At 42.4% G+C, this 12,406-nt stretch overlaps 1 protein-coding gene across 3 annotated transcripts in view; it reads left to right on the top strand.

Annotated features, from left to right (window-relative positions):
- Positions 1-12,406, top strand: part of LOC128349399 (1-phosphatidylinositol 4,5-bisphosphate phosphodiesterase eta-1-like) — a 204,512-nt gene that overhangs the window by 11,607 nt on the left and 180,499 nt on the right. The gene's annotated exons all lie outside the window — the stretch shown is intronic.

The following is a 12,406-nucleotide window of genomic DNA, read 5'->3' as shown; positions in this document are numbered from 1 at the left end:
CCCCAAAGAACTCACAATCTAAAAAAGAAACATAAGATAGACACCAGCAACAGCCACTGGAGTGATGCTGTGCTGGGGATGGATAGGGCCAGTTGCTCTCCCCCTGCTAAATAAAGAGACTCACCAGTTTTAAAAGGTGGCTCTTTGTTTAGTCCATCATCAAGGTACCTAAGTCCAATTTCACACAATACACCTCAGAGAAGGCACGGAGAGAAAGCCAATATGCCAAAGACATAGAAGGCACACAGTGGTGTTTAACTATACAAATGGGACAAATTAGATAGATCAGAACATAGTTTTATAACCACAAAAGTGGATTTTATGGTCCTCAGAGGAGAGGTACTCACTACTTCTTCACACTGGGATGGGTTCAACTTGAACCAAGATAGAACTAGACTGCTGGTGCTAGAAATCTAAAAGGTTGCAGAGCGGCTTCTAAAATGATGCCTGAAGGATTGCCAACAGTGATATCTAGTTCGGCAAGCAAAATCCCATAAGGTGCACGGGTGCAAACCTTTCAGATAAACCAGAAGGGGACAGAGTAGAACCAGGAACAGAGCAGGTGGAAATTTTATTTATTTATTTATATTTATATTATTTTATTTTTACATTTATATCCCGCTCTTCCTCCAAGGAGCCCAGAGCGGTGTACTACATACTTGAGTTTATCCTCACAACAACCCTGTGAAGTAGGTTAGGCTGAGAGAGAAATGACTGGCCCAGAGTCACCCAGCTAGTATCATGGCGGAATGGGGATTTGAACTCTGGTCTCGCTGGTCCTAGTCCAGCACTCTAACCAATACACCACACAAAACAGCTGGTCAAAAAGGTCAAGTGACTGTAAGGAGATAGCACACACTGACATGAGGTAAGAGACTCAGCGTATAGGTGTTTATATATCAATGCCAGAAGCCTCTGAGCCAAGATAGGTGAGCTGGAGTGCTTGGTTGCTAATGAAAACATAGATGTAGTGGGCAGAACGGAAACCTGGTGGAGCAGTGAGAACCAGTGGGACATTCCTGGGTACAAACACTATAGAAAGGACAGGGAGGGGCAGTTTGGGGGTGGAGTAGCACTGTATGTTCAAGAAGGGATAGAATGCAACAAGCTAGAATACCTAGAAGGACTGGAGTCCTCCACAAAATGATTATGGGTGACAATACGAGGACTGAAAGCAAATGTGTTACTAGCGATGTGCTATTGCCCTCTGGATCAAAATGCTGAGAGTGACCTAGAGTTGGAGAAGCAAATCAGAAAGGCATCAAAGAGACAGAATTGTAATAATGGGGTGACTCCAACTACCCACACATAGACTGGGTAAACTCACATTCAGGTAATGACAAAGAGGCCAGATTTCTAGACATGCTAAATGACTGTGCCTTAGAAAGGTTGGTTGCAGAACCAACCAGAGACAAGGTGACCTTGGACTTAATCCTGAGTAGTGTCCAGGACCTAGTGCGAGATGTCAGAGTTGTAGAACCATTAGGGAACAGTGACCATAGTGTGATCCAATTCAGCTTATAGGGAATAGAGCATTGCCCAGGAAGTCCAACACAGATGTGTTGGACTTCAGAAGAGAGAACTTGTCAAAAATGAAGGGATGGGTAAAAAGGAAGCTGAAAGGAGGATAAAATCACTCCAGAAAACATGGAATTTATTCAAAACCACAATAATAGCAGCTCAGTTGGAATGTATACAAAGAAGAAGGAAAAGTACCACCAGTGTTCTCTCTAAGTTTTTTCCATCTGTGTGCGGAATGAGTTTTGTTCTGGGTGGCAGTATCAAGGCAGTGTGTGCGCACATGCATTCAGATGGGGCCTTCCTCATTTAACCTGAGCGGGATCTAAAATTAATGGAGTGGACATAAAAAAAACTTGTGTGCATGTGCACAAGTGGGAACACTAGAGGGAACACAGGGTGCCACCAAGTTGAGGAGGATGCCAGCATGACTAACAAGTAGAGTCAAGAAGGCTATAAAAGGGACGAAGGCTTCTTTCAAAAAATTAAAGTCCTACCCAAATGAAGAGAACAAAAAGGAACATAGTCTCTGGCAAAAGAAATGCAAGGAGACAATAAGGGATGCAAAATGAGAGTTTGAGGAGTGTATAGCTAGAAGTATCAAGGGGAACAACAAAAACTTCTTTGAATATATATCAGAAGCAGAAAACCTGCAGGGAGGTAGTTGGATCCTCAGATAATGAGGGTGTGAAAGGGATTATTAAGGTGGATAAGGAGACTGCAGAGAAGCTTGAATGAGTTCTTTGCATGTGTCATCACAGTGGAGTATAGTGACTAAAGGAGAGAGTGTCATCCACATACTGATGAGACCTCAGACCAAAACTCTGGATGACCTCTTCCAGCGGTTTCATGTAGATGTTAAATAGCATAGGGGAAAGAATGGAACCCTGTGGAACCCCAAGCACAGTTGAGGAACCGCAAGCACAAACTAAGGGGTTGAGCAGTAGTTCCCCTAGCACCAACTTTTGGAAATGGGACTCAAGATAGGAGTGGAACCATCTCCAAGCAGTGCCTCCCACACCCAGCTCGGTCAGTCAGTCTAAAAGAATACCATAGCCAATCATATGGAAAGCCACAGAGAGATTCAAGAAAATTAACAGGATTGCACTCCCCTCACCCTCTTCAGGTCATCCCACAGGGCAATCAAAGAAGTTTCTGTTCCAGTGCTATGTCTGAAGGAGTGTTCCCTCTAAAGCGTGCACGTGTGCATGCACTCACACATTTTTGATGTCCGCTCAGATCCTGCTCAGGTTGAATTGGGAGAGCCCCATTCTGAATGCATATGGAGGTTGCAGAGAAGCTAAATAAGTTATTTGCGTCCATCTTCATGGCAGAGGATACTGAGCATATACCTGTTTCTGAACCAGGAATGCCAGGTAATTATTTCTGCATACACTTTGACAGGATGTGATGCAATTAGTGCATTATTAAATCAGTAGTGTTTTGATACTTGTGCAGTTCAGGTGTGCTAAACTCTTGGGCTCATCTCTTTGGATCAGCAGATATTCCTGTTCACGAGTTGGCTGCAAAGTTCTTGTGTCTGTGTATGGTGGAAATCCTGAGAGGGATACCTTGAATTCACTGCAGTATGGGCAATACTTGAAGAAAATTATCACTGCAAGGAATGAGTTTGACACTGCTTTTTTGCGTCTAATAGAAAATTTAGTGCACTACCATCTCTTGTATGTCCATTTCCAGTGCATTATTTGGAAGACACTAGGCATGAATGTTCCTGACCCAAAACAGTTTGTCCGGAAAAGTGTGAATGGTGAACTGTATCCCATAACCACCAACCTTGGCCTGGTACCTAACACATTATTGGAACTGATCTGTATCTGCAAAGTATCTGTCGCTGAGCTATGTACTAGAAGTTTCAAATGCAGGCAATATGGCATACTGTGCTCAGCTGTTAGCAAAAAACTGTTGCAGAAAGGATTGTATGAATGCTGGCACTGCAGAAGACTAAAATGAGACTAACAGTTATATTAACCAGCTGTACCAGTGATCTTCACTATGTTTCAAGCAGGGCCCACTTTGGCAAAAAACCTTCAAGTGAGATCCAGTGTTCCCTCTAAGAGGGATTCCCAGATGTTGTTGACTACAATCCCCAAGCAAAAGCCATTGCAGCTGGGGATTCTGGGAGTTGTAGTCAACAACATCTGTGAATCCTTGTTAGAGGGAGCACTGGTGAGAGCCATTTCCTACTGTGCTGACCTCACAGTGCTGCACTTTTCTCAGTGTTGGCAGGGCCCTTTAAGAGAGACAGAGCCCTCTCTTAGGAGCTCTATGGACAATGCTTTGGGAAAGGCTACATTTCCCAACACTCTATGTATGCTTTCCAAGGTGGTGCAAGGACTCAAGAGGGCTACCTTTCCCTTAAAGGATACCTACCAGCAGCATGTTGGGCAAACAGCAGCCCTGCACAGTGGAAACAGTTTACTCCACATGATGCCGGGGTGCTATGCAAGATATTCAGCTTTGTCCAAAGCTTTGCACAAGCTCAATAAACAGTTAGTCAAGTAGATGCTTTTAGCATTGATGGGGGTCGGCACTGACCCATGGGCCTTGCACTGAGATATAAAGGTAAAGTTGTGCCATCGAGTCGGTGTTGACTCCTGGCGATCACAGAGCCATGTGATTTTCTTTGGTAGGATACAGGAGGGGTTTACCAGTGGCTCTTCTCATGCAGTGTGAGATGATGCCTTTCAGAACCTTCCTGTATCGCTGCTGCCTGATATAGGTGTTTTGCATAGTCTGGGAAACACTGATTGATTGATTAAGTGCTGTCAAGTTGGTGTTGACTCTTAGTGACCACATAGATAGATTCTCCCCAGGATGATCTTCAACTTGGCCTTCAAGGTCTCTCAGTGGTGCATTCATTGTTGTCATAATCCAGTCCATCCACCTCATGCTGGTCATCCTCTTCTTCTCTTTCCTTCAACTTTTCTCAGCATTATGGACTTCTCAAGGGAGGTGGGTTTTTGCATAATGTGTCTGAAGTATGATAGTTTGAGCCTGGTCATTTGTGCCACGAGTGCAAATTCTGGATTGATTTGTTCTATGATCCATTTGTTTGTTTTCCTGGCTGTCCATGGTATCTTCAAAAGTCTTCTCCAGCACCCAAGTTCAAAAGCATCAATACTTTTTCTATCTCGCTTCTTCAAAGTCCAGCTTTTGCATCCCTAGAATGCCATTAGAAAAACCATTGTGTCTGAATGATTCTAATCTTTGTAGGCATAGACACAGCACAGCATCGAAATATCCTTTCCAAGGCCTTCATTGCAACCATACCAAGTGCTAGCCTGCAGCATATTTCTTGACTGCTGGATCCTTTACTGTTGATGGCCGACACTAAAAGGCAATGTCTTCATTATCAATTCTGATCCTGGTTGTTGTGCCCATTGTCATTAGTTTCGTTTTCTTTATCACTGTGCTCCTTGACTTTCATTACCAGAGCTTGCAGATTATCTGCATTCTCAGCTATCAGAGTGGTGTTGTCAGCACTATACTGTGTACTGAGCACATGATTCAAACATTTACATTCTTAACTACCATTCACATTTCAGTAAAACAAAACATGAGTGGTTAAAATGTGCAATTTGGTGTCTCATGAAGTATTTTTGCATTCACAAGGAGTACAATAAAACCCCTGGCATTTGTTTTTGCATGTGTATATTACAGTGCATTTTTGAAGACCCGGCCATAAAGTCTCCACACACGAGAAAGCTTCATGGGTTCTATTTAGGTTTGAGTTGTTAAACTTTGTTATGGTGCACCTCTTTTCCTCCCCCATAGGAAAACAGTAATTGAAGCCTCTCCTAATACAGCTAAGAGAAAACAAAGGCAGATGGTTTGCCTGGTGGTGCTCACCTGCCGTAACCCCAGGAGCAAACATTTCAACGCCAAAGCAAAGTAGCACAGCCACAGGTCCTGACAGCATCCTGAAGGAGGGACAGGAACCTCAGGGATGAAACCACATCTTCTGACTACTAACAGAAGAGGAAAGACAACTGTCTCGAGCTACTAATTGGGGGATATGTTTGTCTCATAGTTCAGCTAGGGAATACTAGGAGGGATTGGGGAGAAGCCTCCATCTCTCCTGGTGCTTGTCTGCCTCTTCATGCAGGGACCAGACTTGTATTTGGAAACTGGCTGTTACATGATAGACTCGTCAGCAAGCATTTACCCAGAGGCAAATGCTAGCGAACAAAGTATGGTAACACTTGGGTGCAAACAAATGTTCTCCTTTAGTAGCCTCTGCAGGGTGCAAACTAAATGATATGTGGCTCCTAAAGGGTGTGCTATTAAATAGGTTTCTCAGAATTTCTTTAAAATCTAAATTGCATTAGATTTAATGCAAGATTTAATTAGATTGTTTAAATCTAAATTGCATTAGCGGAATCTGAAACCATTCTGCTTTCTAGCCTTAAGGACATTTCCCCTTTCAGGCTAGAGGCAATGGTGACCAGTACAGGTGGATTAGGGTGCTGTGTGGTGGTGGTAAACAGGTCTCGGCTCATTCTCACTGCTCTTGCCCCCGTCAAAGCTGCCTTACTCTCCCTTGCCACTCCTGGTTGTGGCATTAACCCTTAGCATTCATGCTGGTCATTTGCCCAGTTCCCCACCTGGGGTTAACCTTGCAGCCAGACCGAGCCGGAAGAGTAAGGTAACTGGGATGAGGCAAGAGGAGTGAGAACAAGCCTCACTCGAGGTGCTGTTAGTTATTCTCTGCCACAAGATGTGGTGACAGCCAGCAACCTGGATGGCTTTAAGAGGGGTTCAGATAAATTAATGGAGGAGAGGTCTATCAATGGCTACTAGTCTGAGGGCTATAGGCTATCTCCAGCCTCGGAGGCAAGATGCCTCTAAATACCAATTGCAAGGGAGTAACAGGGAAATGGTTTGCCTAGCGAGCAAGAGGTTGCTGGTTTGAATCCCTGCTGGTATGTTTCTATATCAGGCAGCAGCGATATAGGAAGGTGCTGAAGGGCATCATCTCACACTGCGCAGGAGGAGGCAATGGTAAACCCCTCCTGTATTCTACCACATAGTCGCCAAGAGTTGACACTGACTTGAGGGCAAAACAACTTTAACTGTAAGAGAGAGGGCATGCTCTCTGCTCTTGCCTGTGGGCTTCCCAGAGGCATCTGGTGGGCCACTGTGTGAAGCAGGATGCTGGACTAGATAGGCCTTGGGTCTGATCCAGCAGGGCTGTTCTTATGTTCTTAATAGGCTTTTTAAAGTGTTTATCATGTCCCTCCCACATTGCCTTCTTGATTTGAGCTTCCCCCTTCCTTTATTTATTCCTTTTGTCAGTGAATTGGACCCTGTTCTGTATACTTTCATTTTATGAGATGGCCCCAGTGTTATAGAATGACCTCTCTGTTGAGAAGCCCTCCTTGCTTTCAAATGCTTGCAGAACCTTTTTTTTTTTTTTTTTTGGTCCTGTGGTTGGTCTAGTTGACTTTTGTCTCATTTAAAATTGTGGCTGTGTTTTAATGTTACTGTTTATGGTGGCTTCTTTTTGTGTCATTTTGCACTTAAATAAGTGCAACCTTAAAATGCATTAGATGAGTATTTAAGGGTGCATGTTCAGAGTCAGTGTTGCAGAGTGGCAACCAATGCAGGAGTGGACTGAAATACAATGTAGTATAGTGGTTAGAGTCCTAGACTAAGACCAGGGAGATTTATGGCAAATTGTCATCTGTACATGGAGATTACTGGGTGACCTTGGCCAGTTACTGTGTCTCAGTGTAACTGACCTTGTAGGTTTCTCTTGTGAGGACAAATGCAGAACTTTGGGAGAACTTTCTATGTTGCCCTGAGCTCCTTGGAGGAAAGGTGGAATAATAATAATAATTATTATTAATAAACGATGTAGTGATAACTATGATTGGCAAGTAAATGTCCATAGCCTTCCGAATAATGAAGAGTAAACATGATGCCATCTAGTACCTAAAACTCACTAATAGGCTAGGAAAATCTAACACTCAGAAGAGGCCAATGAACTCAACATTTTCATGGCTCAGATTTGAACACAGTTATCCTGTCAATAATCAGAATCTTTTAAAGGTTTTTTGGCTTAGTACTCAGAAGCACTCCACAAAATGGCTTAACAGAAATCTCACATTTTGCATCACTACTTGGAAAGAAGTAAGTGTGGGGTTAATATTTAAACTTGCTATGCAAAGCATTGCATCCTGCAGAATGTAATGCAATAAATAGAACTGTTGGTAATATCTCTCTTTATTTCTGAATCCCAGCTAATGATTAATAGAAGTGTAGGCTGTTCTATTGTATTGCTAAATCGTTTGTAGTATTTTCTCATTGGGACAAATAGATACACCTTTTAAAAGGTGACCTGGGATATTCAAATGATTTTTCCAACTTGTGCATTGTATTTTAATCTTCATTTTCTAATGGATTAGTAGTATTGGCCCACTTTTGTCAGTTATGATACAGTATAAATCTTATAAACAACCTCCTAATCTTGTGTTAAACTGCAGAACACAATCCTTTGAATATTTAATAATAAAGTAATACAGTTTGATAATATAATGAGGTGACTTAAGGATCCTAAAGTGCTGTAAAATTTTAACATTTACAGAGAATGCTCATATAGCAGTGTATTTTTAAAATAATGAAAAACTTTCAAATTTAAGTAGACAAGTTAGGTGTTTTCAGGCAGAAATTCATCAGGTGCAAGTGGGGAAGCTGCATCTGTTCTGCTTGGAAGCATCCCTCCTTAGCCCAATGTGCACTTAGACCAAGGCTTGATGTTGGCTAATGTAGCCTCATTTTTAAAGCCAGCATAATCTATGAGAATGTACAAAATCTTTACTGCTTACAGTAAAGAGATACCTTTTAAAGTGATTCTCCTCTTATATTTAGCAGGGGGAGAGCAACTGGCCCTATCCAACCCCAGCACAGCATCTCTCCAGTGGCTGTGGCTGTTATCTACCTTATGCTTCTTTTTAGATTGTGAGCCCTTTGTGGGTAGGGGCCCATCTATCTTTCTTTCTTTCTTTCTTTCTTTCTTTCTTTCTTTCTTTCTTTCTTTCTTTCTTTCTTTGTAAACCGCTTTGAGAACTTTGGTTGAAGAGTGATATATAAATGTCCATAGTAGTAGTAGTACATGATGCAGAAGTTAAAGTGTCCACCTTAACTTGCAATTTGCATGCTTTTTAGCATGTGAATGAAAACTGTAAGCACCGAAATTCTCATCTGAAATGAAATATTTTTTTGACTATCAGTATCTACATATTGGTTGAATAATAGCCAAAGAGTAATCAAAGTAACAATATCCTGCCTAGACATAAATGGATGAGTGTATCTATCTATCCTGATAGGACTAGCGGGGGGTACTGTCCTCGTCTAACACATTCCTTTTTAGCACTTGTGGTATTAAAATGGCCACTGCTTTAGTTGCCAATGCTAGGCATATAGAGCTTCTATCACTAAGATGGACTGACATCTGTTGAAGGTAGTCACCAATAGGTGGCTTTTACATTTAATACTGAAATCTCAGTTGGTGTGTGATTCTAGTCTTGGCTGGTTTGTTTGTTTTCTGTGGATAGACAAGAAAGGTGATATCCTTGGTCATTGGTAAAAGGTGTAATCTGGCCTCTTTTGAACTCTTGAACTAATAGAAGGACAAATGACTACACTTTTTGATCTCGGCAATGTGTTGCTCTTCGATTGTGAACATGGGGCACTTCTACTGTGTAGCAAAATATTGACCCAAAGAATGAGTCACCCTAATTGCACGTGTGCTGTGCTTTTGTGTGTTTGTTATTGTGGTTGAGCGGTACAGGCTTGGGCTTTGCTAGTGGGGGAAGGGAGCAGTAAACAGCCATCTGTGCCAATCAATAGGATTCCCTGCTAGCCATCCAATGTACTTTACTGGTGGAGTTCAAACAAAAGGTTGGAGTTGCAAGAGGCGTTGAAGGAAAATGAGATTAGTTATTTCCTCTCCTGGTGGACCTCTCACTTTAATGCAGTTAAGCTCTTTGGACCTTTGCAAAGAGATGAGACAGGGATTATTCCTTGGCCTTTTCTGCCATCTTGGTGAGAATGGTTCTCTGTGCCTGTGCAACAGCATCTCTGAGGTTAAATGCTACAACCAAGTGTTTCTAGAAAGGCAGTTCATTTGAAACAGTCCAGTGGGCTAATGGCCCTGCCTCCATAAACTGGTGCACCATGTACCTTTACATAAACATCATGGTTTGATAGAATTGTCTGTTGCCATGTTGGAGTAAAAATGTTCTCTGTTAGTGAAAGAAAAAGGGGAAACCCAGCTGTGGACTGCAGTTCTCAAAGATACTTGGAATGGAGGAGTGTGTTCACATATTGGCCAAATTTGCCATGAAATGCCTGCGAGCTATCGAGGAGTACTTCACACACAATTTGAGTTTTTCATTCCACGTTAGAGTGTGGCCCAATTTATATCTGGGGTTAAAAAAAAATCTACTTTTTGCATCTGGTTTCCCCCCCTGGCAACTTTGAACTCACATTAAAGCCTGCTGTCTGGGAAAGCTCCAGAGGAAAAAGTTCTATTTTCTCAAGCTTTTAGAAATATTTTCATTGCTGTTTCAGCTGCTGTTTTATGATGATTAAATCTGCTATTGTTTTTTATCATATGCCATTTTGCATATTTTTAAGAGAAAAGCAGTCTGTAGAAATTTTTAAAATACGACTAGTACAGGCTATAAAGAGCACACTCTGTTGGTGTGTAAAGAGCTGCTCAGGCTATCAATTCAAAGTGCTGGTCTTGGCTTTTAAAGCCTTAAACAGAGCACAAGGTACTAGAGGGGCCTCCTGCTCTGTAAAAGACGGGTCAGTCACGAAGTTCTTCTTCCACAGCTCTGTTCACTTCGTCTCCGCTTTCAGAGGCATAGCTGTTTGTCATTGCTCAGCAGGGCCTTTTCCAGTTGTGGCCCCCCTCACCTTTGGAATTCTCTTCCCCTGGCAACCTATCAGACTCCTGCCTTCACAGATTAAGATATCTCTGTTATCTCCTTGCCTCTTATTGTTTCATTTGTTGAAATTCTTGTGGTTGTAATAAGTTTGTCATTTCAAATGCTTGAAAAGCTCAAGAGCCTTAGACTGAGGATAGAAAAATGGTAATAATTAAAACTATATTTATTTTTACATTTATATGCCACTCTTCCTCTGAGGGCCCAGAACAGTGTACATGTTTTTTATCTTCACAACAACCCTGTGGGGTAGGTTAGGCTGAGAGATAAGTGACTGGTCCAGAGTCACCCAATGAGTTTCATGGCTGAATGGGAATTTGAACTTGGGTCTCCCAGGTCTTAGTCCAACACTCTAACCACTACACTGAGCAAACTCACCTCTCAGATGTAGAATTTGCATAACTGCAAACATCAGTTTATAGCAACATACAACCAAATACACTCCTATATATGTTGGCTACTTGCAAGTAGCAGATGCGGGGTGCTTTTTTTAGCAGCTTTGGATTCTGATAGGTGCAAAATAGGTGAAATGACATCGTTACTTGATACAGCTTATATATATGCATGCAAGCTTTTTTATTACACATTCCCAATTGCCATCCACCTCACTTCCCAAGGAAACAACACAAAGAAACGTCTCCAAATATTATCTCAGTACACGGGTTGGAACATGTGGTTGGTATTCCTTCAGGTATCTGGGTCCCAAGCCATAGGACATTAAAGGGAGGAACCAGCATTTTGAACTTCACTTGGTAGTGGATTGGCAACCAGTGGAACTCTTTAAGCACTGAAGGAATATGTTCCCAGCAACCAGTCCCAATTAGCAGTCGAACGGCTGTATTCTGAATTAACTTCTGTTTAAAGGCAGCCCTACAAGCAATGCATTGCAGTAATCAATCCTAGAAGTTGCCAGAACGTGGATAACTGTGGCAAGGTTGTCCCTGTCCAGAATACGCTGCACTTGGCATACCAGCCTCTGCTGGTAAAAGGTGCTCCATGCCACAGAGACCACTTGGGTCTCTAAAGGCAACATGGGGTCCGCCTCTGGCAAGCAAGAAGCACTTCCTGTGGCAGTGGAGTAGGAGGTGTCATCAGCTGTTAGCTCAGCAAGATCGTTCTCTCCAATCTCTCCAATCCCCAATAGCAATGTGACCCCCACTCCTGCCTGCCCGGTTGAGACTGAGGAGGAACAGGAACTACTTATGCCTCCTGGACCTTCTCAGTCCTGGATGGACAGTGGTGGTGGTGGCCTCCAGAACGAACCAGCAGCCTCAGTACCACCACCAACAAAATGGTCCTGAACCGATAGGAGCCTGGTTTGGGACCACTTTGAGCTCTGCCATGGTGAGCCACACCATGCTGCCTGCATCTATTGTGTTCAGTCCCCCCCCTCCAGTTTGGAGTGGTTTTCTTTCTTGGAAATTCTGGCCACTTCTTTGTCTTAAGAAAAGTCTTTGTCTTTTGAGAAACCACATTTTTTTGGACAAACTCCATTGTGGAAGGAAAACAGTACATGCCTTAATCCCTCTGAATGCATGCTTTTGAGAGTTTGACTTTAAAAAATATCTTTCCTAACAGACCCTTTTTTCAATGAGATGGATTTTGTACAGCCTCCTTCCAATTTGTAAAAATGCCTTGAATAAAATGATGTGAACAAAGGAAGCCTTGTGGAGAGAAATCTAATGATCAGCTTCTTAATGAGTTATATGTTAGTCCTTGAAAATAATAGTTACAATTGTTTGCATTGTTTGGGGCTGATGCCACAAAACGGTAGACAAACATTCAAAACGGCTACAGGCTCTGAAGGCTAATTGTTAAGGATTTTCAGCTGGTTGAGTGCAGGCACCAGATTTTCAGCTCTATATAGATCTTTCACTTTATTGACCTTGCTTATTATGCATTTTCACTTTAAC

Source organism: Hemicordylus capensis, chromosome 3 (genome assembly GCF_027244095.1).
Source record: "Hemicordylus capensis ecotype Gifberg chromosome 3, rHemCap1.1.pri, whole genome shotgun sequence".
In the NCBI taxonomy this organism is placed as follows: Eukaryota; Metazoa; Chordata; class Lepidosauria; order Squamata; family Cordylidae; genus Hemicordylus; species Hemicordylus capensis.
Note: the sequence above shows the minus strand (reverse complement) of the source record. Positions and strands in the feature narration are given on the sequence as shown.